Source organism: Cervus elaphus, chromosome 2, assembly GCF_910594005.1.
Source record: "Cervus elaphus chromosome 2, mCerEla1.1, whole genome shotgun sequence".
NCBI lineage: Eukaryota > Metazoa > Chordata > Mammalia > Artiodactyla > Cervidae > Cervus > Cervus elaphus.
In genome coordinates, this window is record NC_057816.1 from 28,184,974 (window position 1) to 28,205,672 (window position 20,699).

The 20,699-nt window shown below is 39.9% G+C and overlaps 1 protein-coding gene across 8 annotated transcripts in view; it reads left to right on the forward strand.

Annotated features, from left to right (window-relative positions):
- GAS2 (growth arrest specific 2) overlaps positions 1–20,699 on the forward strand; it is a 168,212-nt gene that overhangs the window by 14,571 nt on the left and 132,942 nt on the right. Inside the window, exons 1-2 of one of the 8 annotated variants that reach the window (XM_043875220.1) lie at positions 15,432–15,510; positions 17,341–17,523. The exons of 4 other annotated variants lie outside the window; for them this stretch is intronic. The gene's annotated coding sequence lies outside the window, so the exon portion shown is untranslated. Of the gene's footprint in view, positions 1–15,362; positions 15,511–15,597; positions 15,815–17,340; positions 17,524–20,699 lie in introns of those variants that run through there. 3 more of the 8 variants (XM_043875214.1, XM_043875203.1, XM_043875195.1) reach the window with 3 other exon arrangements.

A 20,699-nucleotide genomic window follows, 5' to 3' on the forward strand; every position in this document is an offset into this window, starting at 1 on the left:
CTCCTGACTTTGCCAACAAGAAATCTGTGGTCTAGGCAGGGCCCAGCCTTCTCCCTTAATTGTCCTGCCCATCTCGTCATGGAGTTTTGATCCACAGGGAGTGAGTCTCCAATTGCTTTACTCTGGCGTGGGTTGGGGTGGTGGGGGTGGGTGGGTGGTGGTGGGGGACTGCTCATCTGCCTTCTGTCTCAGTGTCCTATTATCTGAATAAAACTGCGGATCAAATTTGTTCATGAACAAGAAACTAAAAATGTTTGAAAACAAATTAGAATTTTTTCCCCCCATTTATTTTTATTAGTTGGAGGCTAATTACTTTACAATACTGTAGTGGTTTTTGTCATACATTGACATGAATCAGCCATGGATTTACATGTATTCCCCATCCCTATCCCCCCTCCCAGAAATTTTTTATTTCAATCGCCATCTATACTTTCTACAAACTATAAAACCATAGTATACACTAGTTGCTGATGTCTCTTCTGATTCTGGGTTTAGATTTTTGGGGTCTTAAACTTGGCTGTCGGAAAGGCGATGGCACCCCACTCCAGTACTCTTGCCTGGAAAATCCCATGGACGGAGGAGCCTGGTAGGCTGCAGTCCATGGGGTCGCTAAGAGTCGGACACGACTGAGTGACTTCACTTTCATTTTTCAGTTTCACGCATTGGAGAAGGAAATGGCAACCCATTCCAGTATTCTTGCCTGGAGAATCCCAGGGACGGGGGAGCCTGGTGGGCTGCCGTCTATGGGGTCGCACAGAGTCGGACACGACTGAAGTGACTTAGCAGCAGCAAACTTGGCTGTATGTTCTGAAACTTCAAGTTTTCCATCATCTTGTGAGTTGCAGCAACACATGTCATTAATGAAGAGAGTTGGGTAACCGCCTTGCTATTGTTCTTAATTCAGTACATGACAGACACTAACACCAATTAAGAAGATCTGCCTTAGGCATAGAACATTGAAAATATTCTCTGATGGTGCAAATAGGATTGATGTGGGAAAAAAAGGAAGAAAAAATAAAACAGAACTGTGTAAAGGAGAAATTGAGAGTAAAAAGGGTATTCATATATTGGGGGAAAAAAAGAAATGTGTAATCCAGGTAAACTATAAAGAATTACTGGAATTAACAAAAAAAACTTAAAAAGCATCTAGAAGTAAATTTTATACTTTGACAAATCCACAACAAAAGGTAAAGCAGTATGAACAAATGAAAACCATCCCCATGCTTTATTCATAAACCATAAGATGTTATGAGCTAGAGAAAATTGCTGTTGGTGGAAATAGTCCAAGGTAGTTCAAATTACAATGGATATCGTGCAAAAGTATTGCTTATTACTCTCCCACTAATGATGTCTGTCACTATTGTATGTGTGTATGTGTGCGTGTGTGTGTTATAGCACTTCCAAGCTTTAATGCCCGACATCTCATTTTTATTTTTACCCTATTAAGGTTTTAATAATCTTTACTCATGTCTATTTTTTTCTTTAGTTTTAACTTCTACAATGTATTTTGAAATAAATTACAGAAATTCATGAGCACAGGGGCTTATGATTGTTGTATTTCTCTAGTGAGGTGAGAGTAGGAGATAGTGAGAAGGAAGGAACATTTTAAGAGAAAGGACAAGGAAGTAGAAAAAATCTAGAAATTATTTGAGAGGAGAGGAATTCTACGAGTGTAGATGTGAAGAAAAGGAAGTAGTGAGGGTAAAAACAGTTCTCCATCCCTTTTTTCTTGTTTTTATAAAATGTAAGGATTCTTTTCATAGCAGGACACATCAAAACACCTTGACCCTTGGATAGATGAAAGTCAGAATCCTCTGTTGCAGCTCCAAGCGAGAGAAGGCTGCCAGGCAGAGCCACAGAAGCAGTTTTATCCTGGCACAGGGTACCAGCAAGCTGGAGCTGTAGGGGGCAGCCTCTGTATGGCAAACTGCTGGGCTGAGTTAGTTTTTGCTCCCTGTGAACTGGCTCATTTGAAATCCTTTGTGGACCCCCAGGGTATTGGCGAGGGGATCTCCCGGGTTCTGATTCCTGGCCCCGTGAAGATTAGGGCAAGTCCACTGTGGTTCAGAGTGTGCGAGCCCAATAAGGGAAGTGGTCAGGGTGCAGAGGTAATTGGCTGCTCAGAGGGGAACTGACCAGACTCTCAACCCAGAGCCTGGAAACTGGGTCAAGACAGCCTAAAAACAGTCAATTACCAATATAGTATATATTCTTGGGCCAGAAAGGGAAATGAACATATCCATGTGTGTATGTGTGCTCAGTCGCTCAGTCATGTCCTACTCTTTGCGACCCCATGGACTGTAACCCGCCAGGCTCCTCTGAAACACACAAACACACATGCACACAAAAAGAGAGCAGATAAACTCTAAATATAAAGAAGGGAAAGAAGAACAGAGAAAGCTGTAGGGAAGGAAAAAGCAGGTTATCTCCTGAATCACAAATTCTTTATGAGCTTATTTTCTTTCTTAATCTTTAGGTCATGACTGCTGTTTCTTCACACTCTTTCTTCCCCAAGGCATTGGTTGTCAAATGCAGCAGCCAATTATGTGAGCATTATACCTTGGTCCATAATCATTCATTATTCCTAAAACATTTTATGAATATTTAAAATCACAATTTAGTAATGAACTAGGTCTCCCCAAGAGTTCTAAAACAATTGGTAACTAAGCAATTAGAAATGAGAATATTTCTAATTTTTTTTTCATTTATTTTTATTAGTTGGAGGCTAATTACTTCACAACATTGCAGTGGGTTTTGTCATACATTGATATGAATCAGCCATGGAGTTACATGTATTCCCCATCCCGATCCCCCCTCCCACCTCCCTCTCCACCCTATTCCTCTGGGTCTTCCCAGTGCACCAGGCCCGAGCACTTGTCTCATGCATCCCACCTGGGCTGGTGACCTATTTCACCATAGATAATATACATGCTGTTCTTTCGAAACATCCCACCCTCGCCTTCTCCCACAGAGTCCAAAAGTCTGTTCAGTATTCTGTGTCTCTTTTTCTGTTTTGCATATAGGGTTATCATTACCATCTTTCTAAATTCCATATATATGTGTTAGTATGCTGTAATGTTCTTTATCTTTCTGGCTTACTTCACTCTGTATAATGGGTTCCAGTTTCATCCATTTCATTAGAACTGGTTCAAATGAATTCTTTTTAACAGCTGAGTAATATTCGATGGTATATATGTACCACAGCTTCCTTATCCATTCATCTGCTGATGGGCATCTAGGTTGCTTCCATGTCCTGGCTATTATAAACAGTGCTGCGATGAACATTGGGGTGCACGTGTCTCTTTCAGATCTGGTTTCCTCAAGTGTGTATGCCCAGAAGTGGTATTGCTGGGTCATATGGCAGTTCTATTTCCAGTTTTTTAAGAAGTCTCCACACTGTTCTCCATAGTGCCTGTACTAGTTTGCATTCCCACCAACAATGTAAGAGGGTTCCCTTTTCTCCACACCCTCTCCAGCATTTATTGCTTGTAGACTTTTGGATAGCAGCCATCCTGACTGGCGTGTAATGGTACCTCATTGTGGTTTTGATTTGCATTTCTCTGATAATGAGTGATGTTGAGCATCTTTGCATGTGTTTGTTAGCCATCTGTGTGTCTTCTTTGGAGAAATGTCTGTTTAGTTCTTTGGCCCATTTTTTGATTGGGTCATTTATTTTTCTGGAATTGAGCTTCAGGAGTTGCTTGTATATTTTTGAGATTAATCCTTTGTCTGTTGCTTCATTTGCTATTATTTTCTCCCAATCTGAGAGCTGTCTTTTCACCTTACTTATAGTTTCCTTTGTTGTGCAAAAGCTTTTAAGTTTCATTAGGTCTCATTTGTTTATTTTTGCTTTTATTTATTTCTACTTTTGTTCAGCAATTCCCCAGTATTGTAGGTGAGAGCCTTTATATAATCTGATGTATTTGTGAGGAGGAGGAATAGAAACTGAATACTTGTGTGTACACATAACATTTACCTTTAAAAGACTCTGTTGTTTTTGATTCACACTCTTACTGGGCTCCACTGACCACACAAGAGCTTCCTTTGAATATCAAATAGCAATACCAAATTTATGCAAAACGAGAAACCTAATTTCCACCCCACTCAAAACAAGATAAGGCAAAACAAAACAAGATGACTTCTTCCAAAGTCTTTTCCATTTCAGTAAACTGCAGCATTCCTTACAGAAAAAAATTTTGGGGTCCTTGTTGTCTGTTTAGCACACTGCCTCGTCATCCATCACTGATAAAATTTAAATCATAATTTAAAATAAAATTCATAGTGGAATAAGTCATGCGTGTATTATATACTCGGATTTGATGCTCACATAATTCATCTTTTTCATTACAGAATGTTTAAACTGGGAGAAAAGAGTGTGAAGCAAACAGAAAAGAATAACCATTCAAAAACTATCCAGGATTTGATTCCTTACTCTAAGTCCACTGCTAAACTACTCATCCAAGTCACCATTACCTCTCACCTGGATTATTACAATAGGTATTAAACCATCTTCCCTAAACTTAATCAATGTCTTCCTGCAGTCTGTTCTCCACCCAGGAATCAGAGTGACAGCTTTAAACTGTAAATCTGATCACGTCACTCCTCTGCTCAAGCTCCGAGACAAAGGCAAGTGCTTTAGAAGGCCCTGTGGGTTCTGGACCACTGCCCTCCCCCAATCTCTCTGACTTTTTCTTCTGCTCACCCTTTACTCATCTCTGCCATAGGAGCCTTTTTGATTTTCTGGAACGTTTGATTTGCAGCATTCCCCTGGCTCGGTGACTTTGCACTAGCCGTTCCTCTGTCCTCAGTGGTCCTTAGGGATTCTGCATAGTGCACTTACTTCCTTTGGGTTTCTGCTCGGATGTCACTGTATCAGTGAGGCCTTCCATGACCACCTATAACATCTGCCGTCTCTCAGCAATTTCCATCACCTTTACCCCCTACTTAATTTTTCTGCAGAGCCCATCTAGTGTCACTTGATATGTTGTATGTTAATTTTATTGGATTATTTGTTTAATTTCTGTCTCACTTTGGTAAAATATAAGTTCTATGCAGTTAGGGACTTTGCCTCAGAAAAAAACAAGGCATGCCTCATTAATTTGTTGCTAGCAGAATAAATGGTACTTTAAAGGGAAAGATGTTTCAGAAAAAAGATTCTTCTTGATTTTTTATTCAACATATGTAAAGAGATACAAGATATAATATTGATTTTCTATTCAATGTATGTAAAGAGATAAAAATCCTAGTTAATATATGTAAATAAACAGTGGCTACGTTTGGTATGCTGGGGAAGGAAATGGCAACCTATTCCAAGATACTTGCCTGGAAAATTCCATGGACAGAGCAGTTTGGGGGGTTACAGTTCATGGAGTTGTAAAGAGCTGGACACTGCTGAGCACATCCGCATGCATGCACATTTATTATATTGCAAGATTAGTTGAACATTTACATTTATTTTGTATTCATTAGCATCTTTTGATGCTTAAACATGTACTGAAAGTATATGTCAGAACTCAGTCATTGTACTTCATTTCAATTAGAATACAGTGAAATACTGGCTTCCCTCATAGCTCAGTCAGTAAAGAATCTGCCTGCAATGTAGGAGACCTGAGTTCAATTCCTGGGTCAAGAAGATCCCCTGGAGAAGGAAATGGCAATCCACTCCAGAATTCTGTCCTGGAGAATCCAGGGGCAGAGGAGCCGGCAAGCTATAATCGATGGGGTCACAAGAGTTGGACACGACTTAGCAACTAAACCACCACAGTGAAATACTGCTTTCATTTTTTTCTTTTTCTTTTCAAGCTAATACATGATTATTTTCATCCTAGCATCTTAATTTGCATGGAACATGATGAAATTTAGATTGCTGAGAATCAAGGATTAGAATATTTAAATCAGCACCAATGCTTCTTTCCATCTATTTCCCCCGCGATGGTTAATTTTACTTGTCATTCTGACTGGGTCACAGGGTGCCCAGATATTTTGTCAGACATTCTAGTGGCTCTTGGAATGAGATTAACATTTCAACTGGTAGCCTGAGTAAAGCAGATTGACCTCCCTAACGTGGATGGGCTTTATCCAGTCAGTTGAAGGCATAAATAGAATCAAAAAGCCTGAATCTCCTCAGAGTACTTGAGAATTTCTCTTACCTGACTGGACTTTGAACTGGAACATTACCCTTTTCCTGCCTTCAGATTCAAATTGAGACCTTGCTCTTTCTGGCTCTTGCTCTTGCTGGTCTTCAGAACGGAACTACATCATTAGCTTTCCTGGGACTCCAGGCTTGCCAGCTCATCCTGTAGATCTTGGGATGTCAGCATCCATAATTGGATGAACCAATTCTGTTTAATAAGTCTCTTTCAGTCTCTGGGCTATTTAGTCTGTTTAGGGTGCAGCAGCCAAATAAATAGCTGCCTGCCCAGACTCCCATCTGTCCTCTCCTACAGCTGAATCCAAAAGAAAAGAGATGATTTTATGCAGAGTTTGAAAGCTTCTCGTGAATTTTCCTACTCAGAAGCTATTTCTCAGTGTCTCCTGCTGTGTTCTTTGTGTGAGTTCTTTCTCATACGGCTATGAGGGGTTTTACTTAATTCTATGTGATGTGGAACCTTTAGCTGAGTTAGGATACCTGACAGAAACAATGTGTGTTCGTTGCTCAGTCGTGTCTGACTCTTTGCAATCCCATGATCGCAGGAGATCATGGGAGAGCCCACCTGGTTCCTCTGTCCATGGAATTCTCCAGGCAAGAATACTGGAGTGGGTAGCAATTTCCTACACCAGGGGATCTTCCTGACCCTGGGATCGAACCCGGGTCTCCTGCAATGCAGGCAAATTCTTTACCAACTGAGCCACCAGGGAAGCCCAACAGAAGCAGTATTCTCTTTTAAAAAATGATTCGGCTTTTTTTTTTTTTCAGAGTATTTTATTATTACTTTCAAACATTTGAACATAAATTCATTTAATGTGTAGACTCTTCTCCCTCCTTAAGAAGAAAGAAAAAAGAAAGCAAGGATGGAAGGAAGAAAGAAAGAAATGAAAAGAGGAAGGGAGGAAGGAGGGAAATGAACCCAGACCTTCAAACCAGTCAGACTCAGACATGAATCTGACTCCTACCTGTGTGGTTTAATGGCTCATTTTTCCCATTAACCTATAATATGATCCTGCAACTTCATCTATATAGAAAAACTACACAGAGGAGATGGAAGAATGAATGATTAAATAATGAATGAACAAAATGTGGATATCTAAAGGGTGTATAATGGGATGTCATATTCAGAGAAAGGATACATAAAATTCTCTGATCTTCTCAATTTTTAATGATGAGAACTTCCTTATCCCAGAGGATTCTTTATAATGAGTCAATAAGATGATTTAGTTCCTTGGTTAATAATAAAATACCTAACCTTTTTTTCTGAGCTTCTCAGGTGATTCAGTGGTAAAGAATCCACCTGTCAATGCAGGAGATTCAGGAGACACAGGTTCAATTCCTGGGTCAGGAAGATCCCCTGAAGGAGAAAATGGCAACCTACTCCAATACTCTTGCCTGAAGAATTCCATGGACAGAGAAACCTGGACCTGACAGGCTACAGTCTATAGGGTCACAAAGAGTAGGACATGACTTAGGACACAACCTTAATTTCACACTTTCAATATGTCAGACAGTAAACTAAATATTTTTGGCTTCCCTGGTGGCTCAGTCAGTAAAGAATCCAGCTGCAATGCAAGAGACCCAGGTTTGAGGTCTCCTGGGAGGAGGAAATGGCAACCTACTCCAATATTCTTGCCTGGGAAATCGCATGAACCGAGGAGCTGCAGTCCATGGGGTCACAAGAGTCAGACATGACTTAGCGACTAAACCACCACCACCAAACTATTTTACATGTATTATTATTATTATTTCATATAATGTTCAACCAATGCCTATGAGAGGGGTTATTTGTTAACTCCACTTCACAGATGTAGAAATTGACAGAAAGGTTATGTAATATTCCTATAGTTTTCAGCAAGTAAGTGAAGAAGTTAGAACCTGACCTGGTTTTCAGTTGAGTTCAGTTGCTCAGTCGTGTCCAACTCTTTGCGACCCTATGAACTGCAGCACGCCAGGCCTCCCTGTCCATCACCAACTCTTGGAGTCCACCCAAACTCATGTCCATTGAGTCGGTGATGCTATCCAACCATCTCATCCTCTGTCATCCCCTTCTCCTCCTGCTCTCAATCTTTCCCATCATCAGGGTCTTTTCCAATGAGTCAGCACTTTGCATCAGGTGGCCAAAGTATTGGAGTTTCAGCTTCATCATCAGTCCTTCCAACGAACACCCAGGACTGACTTCCTTTAGAATGGACTGGTTGGATCTCCTTGCAGTCCAAGGGACTCTCAAGAGTCTTCTCCAACACCACAGTTCAAAAGCATCAATTCTTCTGTGCTTTGTCTATCTCCAAATCTGGACTCAGTTATTGTCTTAACTGCAGTGACTATTATTAGCACAATTAGTACGTGTGTTCCTCAGCAGCTTCAGTGGGAATAATGGTCACTGAACTCTCTTTGCAAGTGGCTCTAGAGTCCATGTGGTATGGTGGAAACAGTGGGAGGGCATCCGTTCCTGACGCCAAGAGAAGAGCCCCTCCTGCACAGGTCTTTCACTTTGATTTAGGTGTACTGCCTTTCTTGGCTTGTTGCTCACTCTGCTGCTTGGTACTAGGAAAGCCCTTTGATAAGTTTATGACTCATTTCTCTAAATGTTTCATATAAATCAGCAGTAGCAAAGATTCCATGTTTGTGTAAGTTACAGTTTCAGTAATGGAACTTTCAGCAAGTTTTCTCATCTTTCAACAAAATACAGATGGTCCTCAGCTTTGGATGGTTCAACTTAAGATTTTTTGATTTTAAGATGGTGCCAATGCAAAATGCATTCAGTAGAAAGCAGGCTTTAAATTTTGAATTTTTATCTTTTCCCAGGCTGCTGATACTCTGTTACTCTCTCATGATGCCGGGCAGCCACAGCTCATCGTCAGTCATGTGACCGTCTGTGTAAACAAATGATACACTCACAACCATCCTGTACCCATGCAACCATTCTCTTTTTCACTTTTCACACAGTCATCAATAAATTTCATGAGATATTCAATACTGTATTATAAAATAGGCTTTGTGTTAGATGATTTTGTCCAACTGTAAGCTAACGTAAGTGTTCTGAGCATGTATAATATAGGTTAGGCTAAGCTATGACATTTGGTAGGTTAGGTATATTAAATGTGTTTTTAACTTAACAATATTTTCAACTCAAACGACACAAGTAACCCCATTATAAGTGGAGGAAAACCTGTCATCCTAAATTTATGATTATCAGGGTTAAAAACAAATGGATAACTGTACCAATGTCTACTTGCAGTAGAGTCCCAAGAAATGTGACAGTAAAATTTCACTTATAATGTAAATGTGTCTATCCGCCATGATGCAAAATTAATAGCTGTTGCCATCTTTACAGAGGGATTTCCATTTAGTCCCATTTGATGGGCACAGTTCCCCCTTCCTATATCTGTCTCATCAACCTGCTTGAACCACATCAAACCTAGGGAGTTCCTGCTCTCTAGGGACTTACGATTTAGTACAGGAGATAGATGCATAAGAAAACAATCACGATACTACATTCTCAATGAGGTATAAAAGAAATAGAAAATATCCCAGAGCACTGGACCCAGAGGCACAGCAATGTTCTGCCAGGGATATCAAGAGAACCACAAAGAGGGTGATGATTAAGCTGATCCTCGTGGAAGAAGAAATCTGATTTCTTCAAAGGGAGAAAGTAAAAGGTAAAGATCATTCGAGTCAGCATGAGCAAAGGCATGGAGGTGTGAGGTGTACAGTGCTGGGGATATTGTGACGGACATTACATCATGTCGTCTACTGCTGAGAGTATATGTATGCACATCTGTTTTGTTCTTTATAATGAAACCATCTGTTCATTGATGTCCTACCTCAATTTTGATTGATTTTTCTCCTCAGCTTAGTTTTTAAGTCAGATTTTTTTTTTTCAAATTGTGGGTTGTGAAATAAATTTAGTAGTTCCACAACAGCATTTCTTTTCAACTGAATGGCATAGAAAAGACTAAAACCAAACAGAAAAATATCAGAGTGCACTAATTGGGGAAGGTAAGTACTGTTTTGTGAAACATGTTTTGGTTGTGTTCTGAGTGTGGTTTCATATGTCTGTTCCATAATGTATTTCTTTTTGTGGATCATGGTAAAAAAAGTTTGAAAGCCCCTGAAGTGGTAATATTTTCTATTACTTTTCACTCACTCATAGTATTGGTTATGATTAAACTTTGAGTCCAGATCAACCTTGGTTTTTAATGAAGTGACAAGTGACACAGACTGACCTCATTTATAAGCCTGGCACAGAGGCATGCATCTGTTTTACTGAAATCTATTTGCATTTAACCAGATGAAATGATTCAAACTTGGAAATGAAACCATCATTTATAATGTTATTTTAACATTATTTTTTTCTATTCCAGTTCCAAACTACTAAATTCAAAACAATATATAAAAATCTAACCAATTAGGTAGTAAGCCTCCTAACAGATTGGCTTTTTCTATAATGGTCATCTATCCATTCAACAATTATTTATTGAGCGCCTACTCTAAGGCTTAATGGTATTTAAGATACTGGAGATGAGAGCAGTGTAAAATATATAAAATTTATAAAAATATTTCATTTAGACATATTAAAATCAAACTTCTTTCAATTAAGATAGTATGATATTTTAATAAAAGATTTAGAAACAAACCACACAAATATTTGGAAAAATAAAAAACACAACTCTGACCTATACAAGAAAAATCACATAACTGAATATATTGCATAGGATATTTTTAAACTAGACAAGATAAATGATACATTTCATGAAATGATTTCAATCTATCCCCTGTGTAAAAATTAGAAGACATATGCTCATATATAACACACATTTTGCAAAAATATGGGTTTTGCCCAGTAGGGAACGGATATCTGGGCTACTGTTGTGTTATACTTATAAAGTTTAAAGTTCTCCATTGAGGGTAAGTTGCATATCACACTGAGAGTAAATCTTAAACTTTTCCTGAGAAATTTCTCCAATTTATCCTTTGTAGTTTTATATATGAACAATGATGAAAAGTAATAGCATTGACTTTTTATCCCTAACAGTATTTGTAATTTTCATACTAGGACTTATACAATCCACTTTGTTTGTCTTATGACATTTGAAAAATTTTATTTCAATGTAAAGCAGTTAAAGGCCTATATCATAGGCCAAGACACTAGCTAGGTTGGAAAATATATTTTACATCCCTAATAAATTATTTCAATAAAACATAAATGAATGTTTTCACTTATTACATTGCTTTAAGTTAGTGAATTCATCCACTTATTACATTTCTTCAGCACCATTGCATGTCTTTATGCTGCTTTCTGTATCATTTTTCTTACATCTAAAGCTATCACTTGTCATCTTTAAGTGCCCTTTTGAAGCTATTCAGGGATGTAAGAATGTCTTGGTCACCTTTGGAAATTTATTTTACTTTAATCCAGTGTCTTTTCCCACATTATTTAACTTATTTCAAAATTCTCGATAATCTCCATCATGTATTGAAGGTTTGTCCCACTTTTTAGAATAAGTGAGTGTAATTATTTCCATGAGTGGGGAGTCGGGGTTGAGGAGTGAGGGGAAGTTAGCCTATAAATAAGGAAAAAAAAATAATTCTATTGCTCACTTTAAACATATATGTATATATACACTCATATGTATATATACACTCATATGTATATATACTTACTTTTTTTTTCATTTATTTTTATTAGTTGGAGGCTAATTACTTTACAATATTGTAGTGGTTTTTGTCATACATTGACATGAATCAGCCATGTACATGTATTCCCCATCCCGATCCTCCCTCCCACCTCCCTCTCTACCCAATCCCTCTGGGTCTTCCCAATGCACCAGGCCCGAGCACTTGTCTCATGCATCCAACCTGGGCTGGTGATCTGTTTCACTATAGATAATATACATATTTCGATGCTGTTCTCTCGAAACATCTTATGCTTACATTTAGAGAAAAGGCATGGTTCCTGTTCAAGACAACATTGAAAGTTCAGACACCTGATACACATAGTAACCCAGGAATTCTCAATATTAGAGTCTTCAAAGCTATGATAACTTAAAAAGGAAAACAAAAGTTTGTTTTCTTTAAATTTGGTTTGACTTTTTTAAAAATTATTAACTAGATTGTCTTTATTGTCTAGACAATAATTTACTCACTGAACACTTTTTTTTAATTTGTGGAGAATTGCCTTACAATTTTTTGTTGGTTTCTGCTATAAGCTAGTCAGCCATAGTTTTGTGTATATATATATATATATATATATATATATATATATATGTAATTATGTGTGTGTGTGTATGTGTGTGTCTGTGTGTATAGATAGGTATATGTATAGCTATATATATATAATGTGTGTGTATATATATATCTTCCCTCCTGAGCCTCCCTTCCCTCCCCTCATCCCACCTCTCTAGGTCATCACAGAGTACCAGGTGTCCCCTGTGTTATTTAGCAACTTCCTACTAACAATCTGTTTTAAACATGATAATATATATATGTCAATGCTACTTTCTCAGTTCATCCCACCCTCCCCTTCCCTCACTGTGTCCAAAGTCCATTCTCTACTAGGTTCATCAGTAACATTTTTCTAGATTCTGTAAATGGATGTTAATATATGATACTTGTTTTTCTGACTTACTTCACTCTGTATAAGAGGCTCTAGCTTCATCCACCTTCATTACAACTGACTCAAATTTGTTCCTTTTTATGGCTGAGTAGTATTCCATTGTATAAATGTACCACAACTTCTTTATCCATTCATCTCTCTGTGGACATCTAGGATGCTTCCATGTGCTAGCTATTATAAATATTGCTGTGATGAAGACGGGTACATGTGTCTTTTAGAATTATGGTTTTCTCAGTGTCTATGCCCAGTAGTGGGATTGCAGGTTCATATGGTAGATGTATTCCTAGTTTTTTAAAGAAAACTCCATACTGTTTTCCATAATGGTTGTATCAGTTTACATCCCCACTTATGCCATTATGCTTCAAGAATGAATGTATTTAGACACTTTTCACTCCATTAGGTGAGACATTTGCTTCCTTGACCTGGACATGAGGGAAGTTATCATCGAGTCACTAGGATTTCCTAAGACAAATGTGTTTAGGTTGAGAACAAGGCAAGACAATTCTTGGACAAAAAGGTTTTCTGCAAATTTTTATAAGTGACTGGTTGGAATATATAAGTAGAAATTTGATTTTCAAAAACACAAAATAAAGATCAAGTGGAAAAAATCAAATGAAAATGCATCTTTGCTGCCTCTTCAGAAATCTTTTGTGTTACTTCGCTTTTGTCACCAGAAGAATATTCAATATTCAGTATCAACTCTTAGATACTAGGAGAGAAAATACATATTTCTCCTAGTATTTTTCTTTTGGCTTTTGCTCAAACGACAGAGGGTCTGATATAATGCAGAATTTAAAATGTAAAATACCTGGAAGAAAGAGGCATAGAAGGGAGTCATTTGAATGATGATCCTTTCCCAGTGCTCCTGATTGTCCCAAGTTGGATTTAACAAATTCCCTTAATCAACAAAATTATTGTCTTTGCACTTCACTTTTTAAAATATCAATATTAAATGATGTGACAAGAAAATTGATATACATAGTAGAAGAAAATCTGAGCTTTTGAAAATTTAGGTGTTAAACTTTTTAAACTCTTATATGCCTTGGAGATACTGAATTTATTGGCTTGTGATATTTTGATCATGAAAAATTGTCAAGGATGTTTGATTTTACTTAAATTTTATAGGTTTAGAAACTAACAGTTCCTTGTTGGGGCTCTAGGAACACCCATATCTATCTGGTTAAATTTTGGAAAAATGTTATTTTGACAGTGATTACTCAAATTCATCAGTAATCCATTCTGTATGTTTTGTTGTTCTTGTTGAGGCATATGTAAGCAGTAAGGTAGGCCTTTTTATGATGCTGTTTCTCCTTAAAATGAGGAATGGCTTCCCCGCCCCCCTTTTATGGGGAAGCCCAAAGAGAAATCTGGAGCTAACTGCAATACCCAATTGAACTAAAATAAAAAGCTTGGAGTTCAGTTTCACCAAACTTTTCCATCTGTTTTCTCCCCTTCTTCATGATTTGCCCTGCTGCTACAACCAAAGAACTGATGAAGTTTCTAGATGTTTTAGAGCAAATAACCATTTCCATATGAAAGCAACAATATATGCAAAATGCATTTTTCCAATTATATCTAAAATTATCCACATCACTTGGCTGTTGTCCATGCACAGGTAGTTTCTATTTTGTGTATGTGAGGTGTGGGGGAGGTTGGGGTGGGGTGGTGGTGCATTGTGCTCTGTTGTGTTGGACTCTGCAGAGCCATGGACTGTGGAATCCATGGGGTTCTCCAGGCAAGAACACTGGAGTGGGTTGCCATGCCCTCCTCCAGGAGATCTTCCCAATCCAGGCATGGAACCCAGGTTTCCTGCATTGCAGGCGGATTCTTTACCCTCTGAGCCACCAGGGAAACCCAAGAACACTGGAGTGAATAACCTATCCCTTCTCCAGGAGATCTTCTCCACCCAGGAATCAAACAGGAGTCTCCTGCATTTGCAGGCGGATTCCTTACCAGCTGAGCTTCACCATTTTAAGCATGGTATCCAAGACAAGATTAGAATACCTGTGCCATACCATCCTTGGATGGAGATGCTTGTGAAACTGATGAACATATGAACAACAACAACAAAAAGTGTGATCCTTTTCAACAACATTCCACGGAAAGGAGTAACTGGAGGGAATTAGGACCCTGAGTTCAAGAGGTCACATGCCTACTAGAGATGAAGGAGACGGACACTTGGACATCTGTCTGCTTCATAGGAAGACTTTTCATCTCAGAATAGTGCCCTAATAAACAACAGTTGGAGAAAATTGTCTGTGACATTCAACGTAATCCTGAGCCCAGGCTGAGAGAAGGAAGGGTGGAATTGTATTTCCTTGTGCAAAGCGAAAACAGCCGCCGTGAATAATAACAGCCTCTTATACAATCTGATATTTAAAGGGAATTGTAAGAAATCAAACTGTTCAATTTGGAACAAAGAGTGGCCGAAGTTACTGGAAAGCTCATGCCTCCGAGTCTGCAAAAATCACTGGCCAGGAAAGCAAAACTTTTCCAACACCCAATTTTAATATTGTGCTGAAGCCATTGACTCTGAAAAACCCCGAGTTAAATATGATCTCCACCCCCCCCCCCCTCCCCCCCCCCCTCCCGCCCCCTTCTCTCTTAGGTTAGTGTTTGGGGGACCTGGAGGGGGCTGGAGCTTGGCCCCAACCTCGGAATTGCTGCCAAGGGCTTGTAATACAATCTCTCCCCGTTTGAAGGGTAAATCAGTGTCAACTGCGTTTGCTGTCCACCAGAAAAAGTAAGCATTTGACTTCCGCTCGGTCTGCGTGGACTGATGAAATGTAGGAAATCTGTTTCTGGCAGCGGGGCGGGGGTAAAAATCGTTTTCCCAAACAGCACCGAGAGGAGCCATCAGAGAAGTATGAAGAGGGGCCGTGCGGCTGGAGCTGCCGCCACCGCCGCCGCCGCCGGGCTGCCTGGGTGCGGAGAGCCGCTGCTGCAGCACGCGCGCAGGGAGGGGGCCGGCCCCGAGACGCCGCGCCAGCCCAGCCCGCAGCCCCGGCGCCGCTGAGCGCCGCCAGCAGCCCAGCTCCGGACGCGGGGTGAGCAGGCGGGCGGGCCCCGCTCGCAGACGCCGCCGCAGCCGCCGCCGCCCCCTTGCCGCCGCGGTGCGCGCACTCTGCAGCCTAGCCCGGGGGACGGCTGGGGCGGTGGGGGCGTCCTGGCAAATAACCTCGGGGACGCGAATGGGAAGGGTGGCGAGCTGTGGACTGCGGGACGGGCTCTGGCGCTGGGTGGGTGATCACTGCGGTGGAATCACTCTGATTCCCCGGAAGCAACCATGTGGTCCTCAGCCCTATTGTGGAGGAGTCCCAGCGACCGCCGCCTAGAGAAGCCCACGCTGGGGGCGGCTCAGCCAACCAGCGACAGAAGTAGGGACTTCTAATTAGCACGATCGTAAATGCACACAGGCAGTCTTGCAGAAGGGTCTCTGTTTGCCTGCTCAGCGTTGAATCTCATGGAGGAGAGGAGGGCGGACGGGGGATGGTCTTAGTGGATTGATCCTGAGTGTTTTACTTGAGTCCAGGAGGACGGGATGGGAGGAAAGAGTGTGACACGCGCGATTTGGGGTGATGCTGTGGCCCATTGATGAGTTTGACAGAGTTGAGCTTTTATTACGTGTATAAACAAACGCTAGGTTAGCCTATGAATCAACCCCCTTTGGGGAGATTTTTGCATCCAAAGAGCAAGGTTTTGGAATCTGGAATTGTGTGGGGGAGCCAAGGAGCCAGCTTGGCTTTGGAGGCATTAACTATCCTATCAAGATTAAATTCTATAAGACGAATAAACTGCCATTAGCCTAGACGGGGACTTCCCTGGGGGCTCAGATGGTAAGTCATCCGCCTGCAATGCGGGACACCTGGGTTCGATCCCTGGGTTGGGAAGATCCCCTGCAGGAGGGCATGGCAACCCACTCCAGTATTCTTGCCTGGAGAATCCTCATAGACAGAGGAGCCTGGAGGGCTACAGTCCATGGGGTCGCCAAGAGTCGGACGCGACTGAGCGACTAAACACACACAGACACACAGACACAGACACAGACACACACACACACACACACACAGCCTAGCCCAGACATCCAGACATTTCTACTGTCTTGAATATAGAGGAAACAAAAGCAGAGGTTAGCAGATTCTGTTTTCTACCTTATGGTATAATGGGGTTAGGGAAGGGGAGTGGTTGTCCATTTTTCTCCCGTTAAACTTTTTGGAAATCAAAGCCTTTCCCCCCAACCACCCTTTTCATCTTCATCCTCTCAGCCCCTGCATCTTCAACCTCTTACAGTCAAGCGTTTGCTAAACTTTACCATCTCTCTTGTCATCTCCTCCCTCTCCCCAAGATCCCACTCCAGCAAAGCCAGATCAACTCTGGGAGATCTTTGCCCAGGAAATAAGATCTGCATGTGCCAGGAACACCCATTAGGCCTCCTAGTGTTAAATAAAGGCTCAGACAGGTCGGAGGTGCCAGCCAGGCAGAGGAAGTCCACCTTCCCTCCCCACCTATCCCCTGAGATTCACAGAGGCCAGGCTGAGAACCATCCCATCTGCTCACTGCCTTTCTCTCCCAGCCTCTTAGCAGTGTGGACACTGATTAACTCCAGCTGGAATCTGGTTTGCCCAGCCTGTCTTTGAAATTGATCAATGAGTTCCTTCTCAAGGAATGCTCCCCCCTAACTGTGGAGGAGGAGGAGGTGGTGACTGTGGTGGTCTTCTCCAACATGGGCATCCTGGTTCTCACTGCCTAAGACAAGGTAAGGGACAGAGATCTGAGGCATGGGGCTGGCAGCCTTCGCAATGCACACTGCAGCCTTTGCATCCACTCCTGAGTGGACTCTGAAACCTTGCATTTCAGCTTCTGTGCTGCTAAACTTGGGGTTTCCTTCTTCATTTTAGCACTAACCACCATACTTTTGTGATGTGGACTGTGCTTTCCTGGGAAATCAATTCACAAGACACAATTTCATCTGGTGCAAAAGGTTGTGTGATTGCCTCTGAGCTTCCTAGTACCTTGGTAGGAAATCTCAGTTAAACTTGCAGTTACGGCACAATGTCAGGTCTTATATTTAAGTATGTTACGCGTAATTTTAGAAAGTTGCTTCAAGTCCATAAGCCTGCTGTGTATTTATAGACTTTTGGAGCCTTTGGAAGGCCAAAGTTACCTTGGTTGAAACCAAACAATGAGACTCTAACAAATTTGTTTGCAGGGGGAGTTAAGACTGGAGCCATGGTAAGGTTATTTTGGTATCTTTGTGGTTTTTTGATATGGTGGTACAGAGATCCTGCTGTTTCCTTTAATTTCTGCTAGACAGCCATCAAGATTTTCCACTCAGTGTTTTCTGACTAGAGAAAAGAACTGGAGAAAGGTAGAAAATATCTCTTGGCAAAAAGAGTAAGATGCTTGTGTAATGTTTCTGTCCTAAATCTTTTCAGTCAAATCAGTTGAGTTTTTACTTACGTTCTCCCCTTACATGAGAGTACATATATATTCAACAGAATGTAGAACTCTGCTAACTCTCAACTACATTATAGTTATGGAAAACAGAAATCTTTTTTATCGCAAACAACGCACAGACACACACACACAACAATATCTTTTTATGAATTAAAGTTCAACTTAGATGGATTTGGATGTAAGTCCTTAAATATCCTAATTGATTAATGACTTTCAGATGGCTTTCTATTGCAATAAAGTCTGAAATTTATCTGGTAGGAGTCCAAAAACTGGAGCTAAATTGTTTGAAAGAATGGTTTAGTAGAATTAAAAAAAAAACAAAAACAGCAAAACTTTAAATATCTTTTATGCCAAGAAAATATAAGAAATTAATTCCCACTCAGTCTTAATTTTTTGGTCATGATTTGAGAAAGAATTATTATTGCAGGTGTACCATCATTTGGTTCAAGGCAAATCATCATGGGGCTGAAAAGTAAGACACTCCTGAAAGAGAGCTAGCATTCTTTGAGTGTTAGCATATCCTAGCAGGAGGGCTTGGATAGGATACATTTAATGACTGTGACTAAATAGACTTGTTCCTTTGGCAAAAACGTCTTAAGCCTACAGTCCCTTTTTAATTACCAGGAATTTGGCTGGTAAATCTAAGATCCATTTGAGTTTAAAGATTTCATTACATAATTAGAAAAAGTAGTAACAAGTGTCATTTTGCCTTAATGCTTGGCAATTTTCAATTTCAGACAAGTTGCTCACTCCCCTTAGCCAGAAGTGAAGTTCCATGTACAAGATCTAAAATTACATTTCTGATTAAATTTTGGACTTTTATTCTCCATAAAATTTTGCATTCCTGACATTGGTTGAGAATATATAGCTTTGTAGAGCTATTATTGGTCAGCCAAAATGAATCCCATAGATGTAAAGGACTCAGAATGATGAAAGAGCCATCTAGAGCCATCCTTGGTTGTTAATTCTTTGAGTTTAACTTGAAAGATAGCATTTTCTATGTTGGGAATTTTGAAGGGTGTTTGGCTTACGGTGTTTTTATTTTTATTTTTTTTCATTTTAAAAGAGTGTTACTGGCCTATCAACTTTGTTTTCATCATGCTTTACTCCTATAACACACAAAACTGACTAGACAGAAGTGAGGTCAATGCTCTAAATTAGAACAAAGGTGGCCTTTAGTGATAGGACCCCTGACTGTGGGTTCATTAGCACTCTGTTTTAAATGGCCACAGTTAGGCATCTCTGTGTGTGTGTGTTGAGGGGGGTGACATCCTGTCACATTTAATTTAAGAGATATGGCACTCCCCTATCTTAATGGCTTATAAGTCTTTGGTGCTAAAATGAAGTGTAATATGTTACCAAAATTTGCTGTCAAAAACACATTTAAATTACCCATCTTGGAGCTCAACATTTCATTCATCATCTTGGGGTCTTCATACCTCTCAATATGAAGAAAAGTTGGGATTTTCAGTTATTTATGGTTTTATTTCACCAATACTTTATCTTCTTCTTCTTTTTTTTTTTTTTTGCTGTACCATTCCTCTTGCAAAATCTTAGTTCTCTGACTAGGGATTGAACCCGCACCCTCAGTACTGAAAGTGCAGAGTGCTAACCACTGGGACTGCCAGGAATTCTTCATCAGTACTTTATCAGTTTTCATTTCTCCCCCCTTTGCTTTGTCTTTTCTTAGTTATTTAGAGTTCTGCAAAGTATCCCTATTTTGTTACAAAATTTCTTTTCTTTTTAAAATAAGTCAATGGAAGCTTTATTTTGGCATCCTTCCTATGGTGATGATTTCAATTTAGCAAGTATCTGTTGAATATAAAATATATGCCAAATACTGACACAAATATTTCATTTTCACAAGTATATGTCGGGTGTTAGCCTCCATTATACATACTGGAAAACTCAAGTACAAAGAGAAAAAGTCATAGGGCTAGAAGAGAATTGAACAAATACTAAACAGCGAGGTGGTACAGCTAGTATTTGACCTCAGGACTTCTGATTCCAGCTCTAATATTCTATTAGTAAGGCTTCTTAACAGAGTTGAATATCAGACAGTAGGGGTATATTTATCACTTTGTTCTTATTTTTCTTTCTTTCCAATTTATTTTCCATGCAATATTGTGATTTTTTTTTTATAACATCAACAAAGACTAGAGAGATCAGAAACCATTTTGATTATAATCAAAGAACACCTCTAGGTGGCAAAAAAGTCTAGGTGACTTTTCTTCAGAGTCAAAACTGATGTCTTAAACTGGGATTCTGAAACAACAGACTAAACCGAGTCTTGAAACATGTGATATTTTACTTATGGAGTCATTAATTTTTTCTTCTTCCCCCTGGGCTAGTTCAAGTCTCATCATATTCATAATGATTATTCCAGAATCACTTCTATGGAAAGAAAGGAAAAAAAAAATACACACACACACATTCTTTGAAGAATTTTGTATTAAATTTCTGCATGTTTTTCCC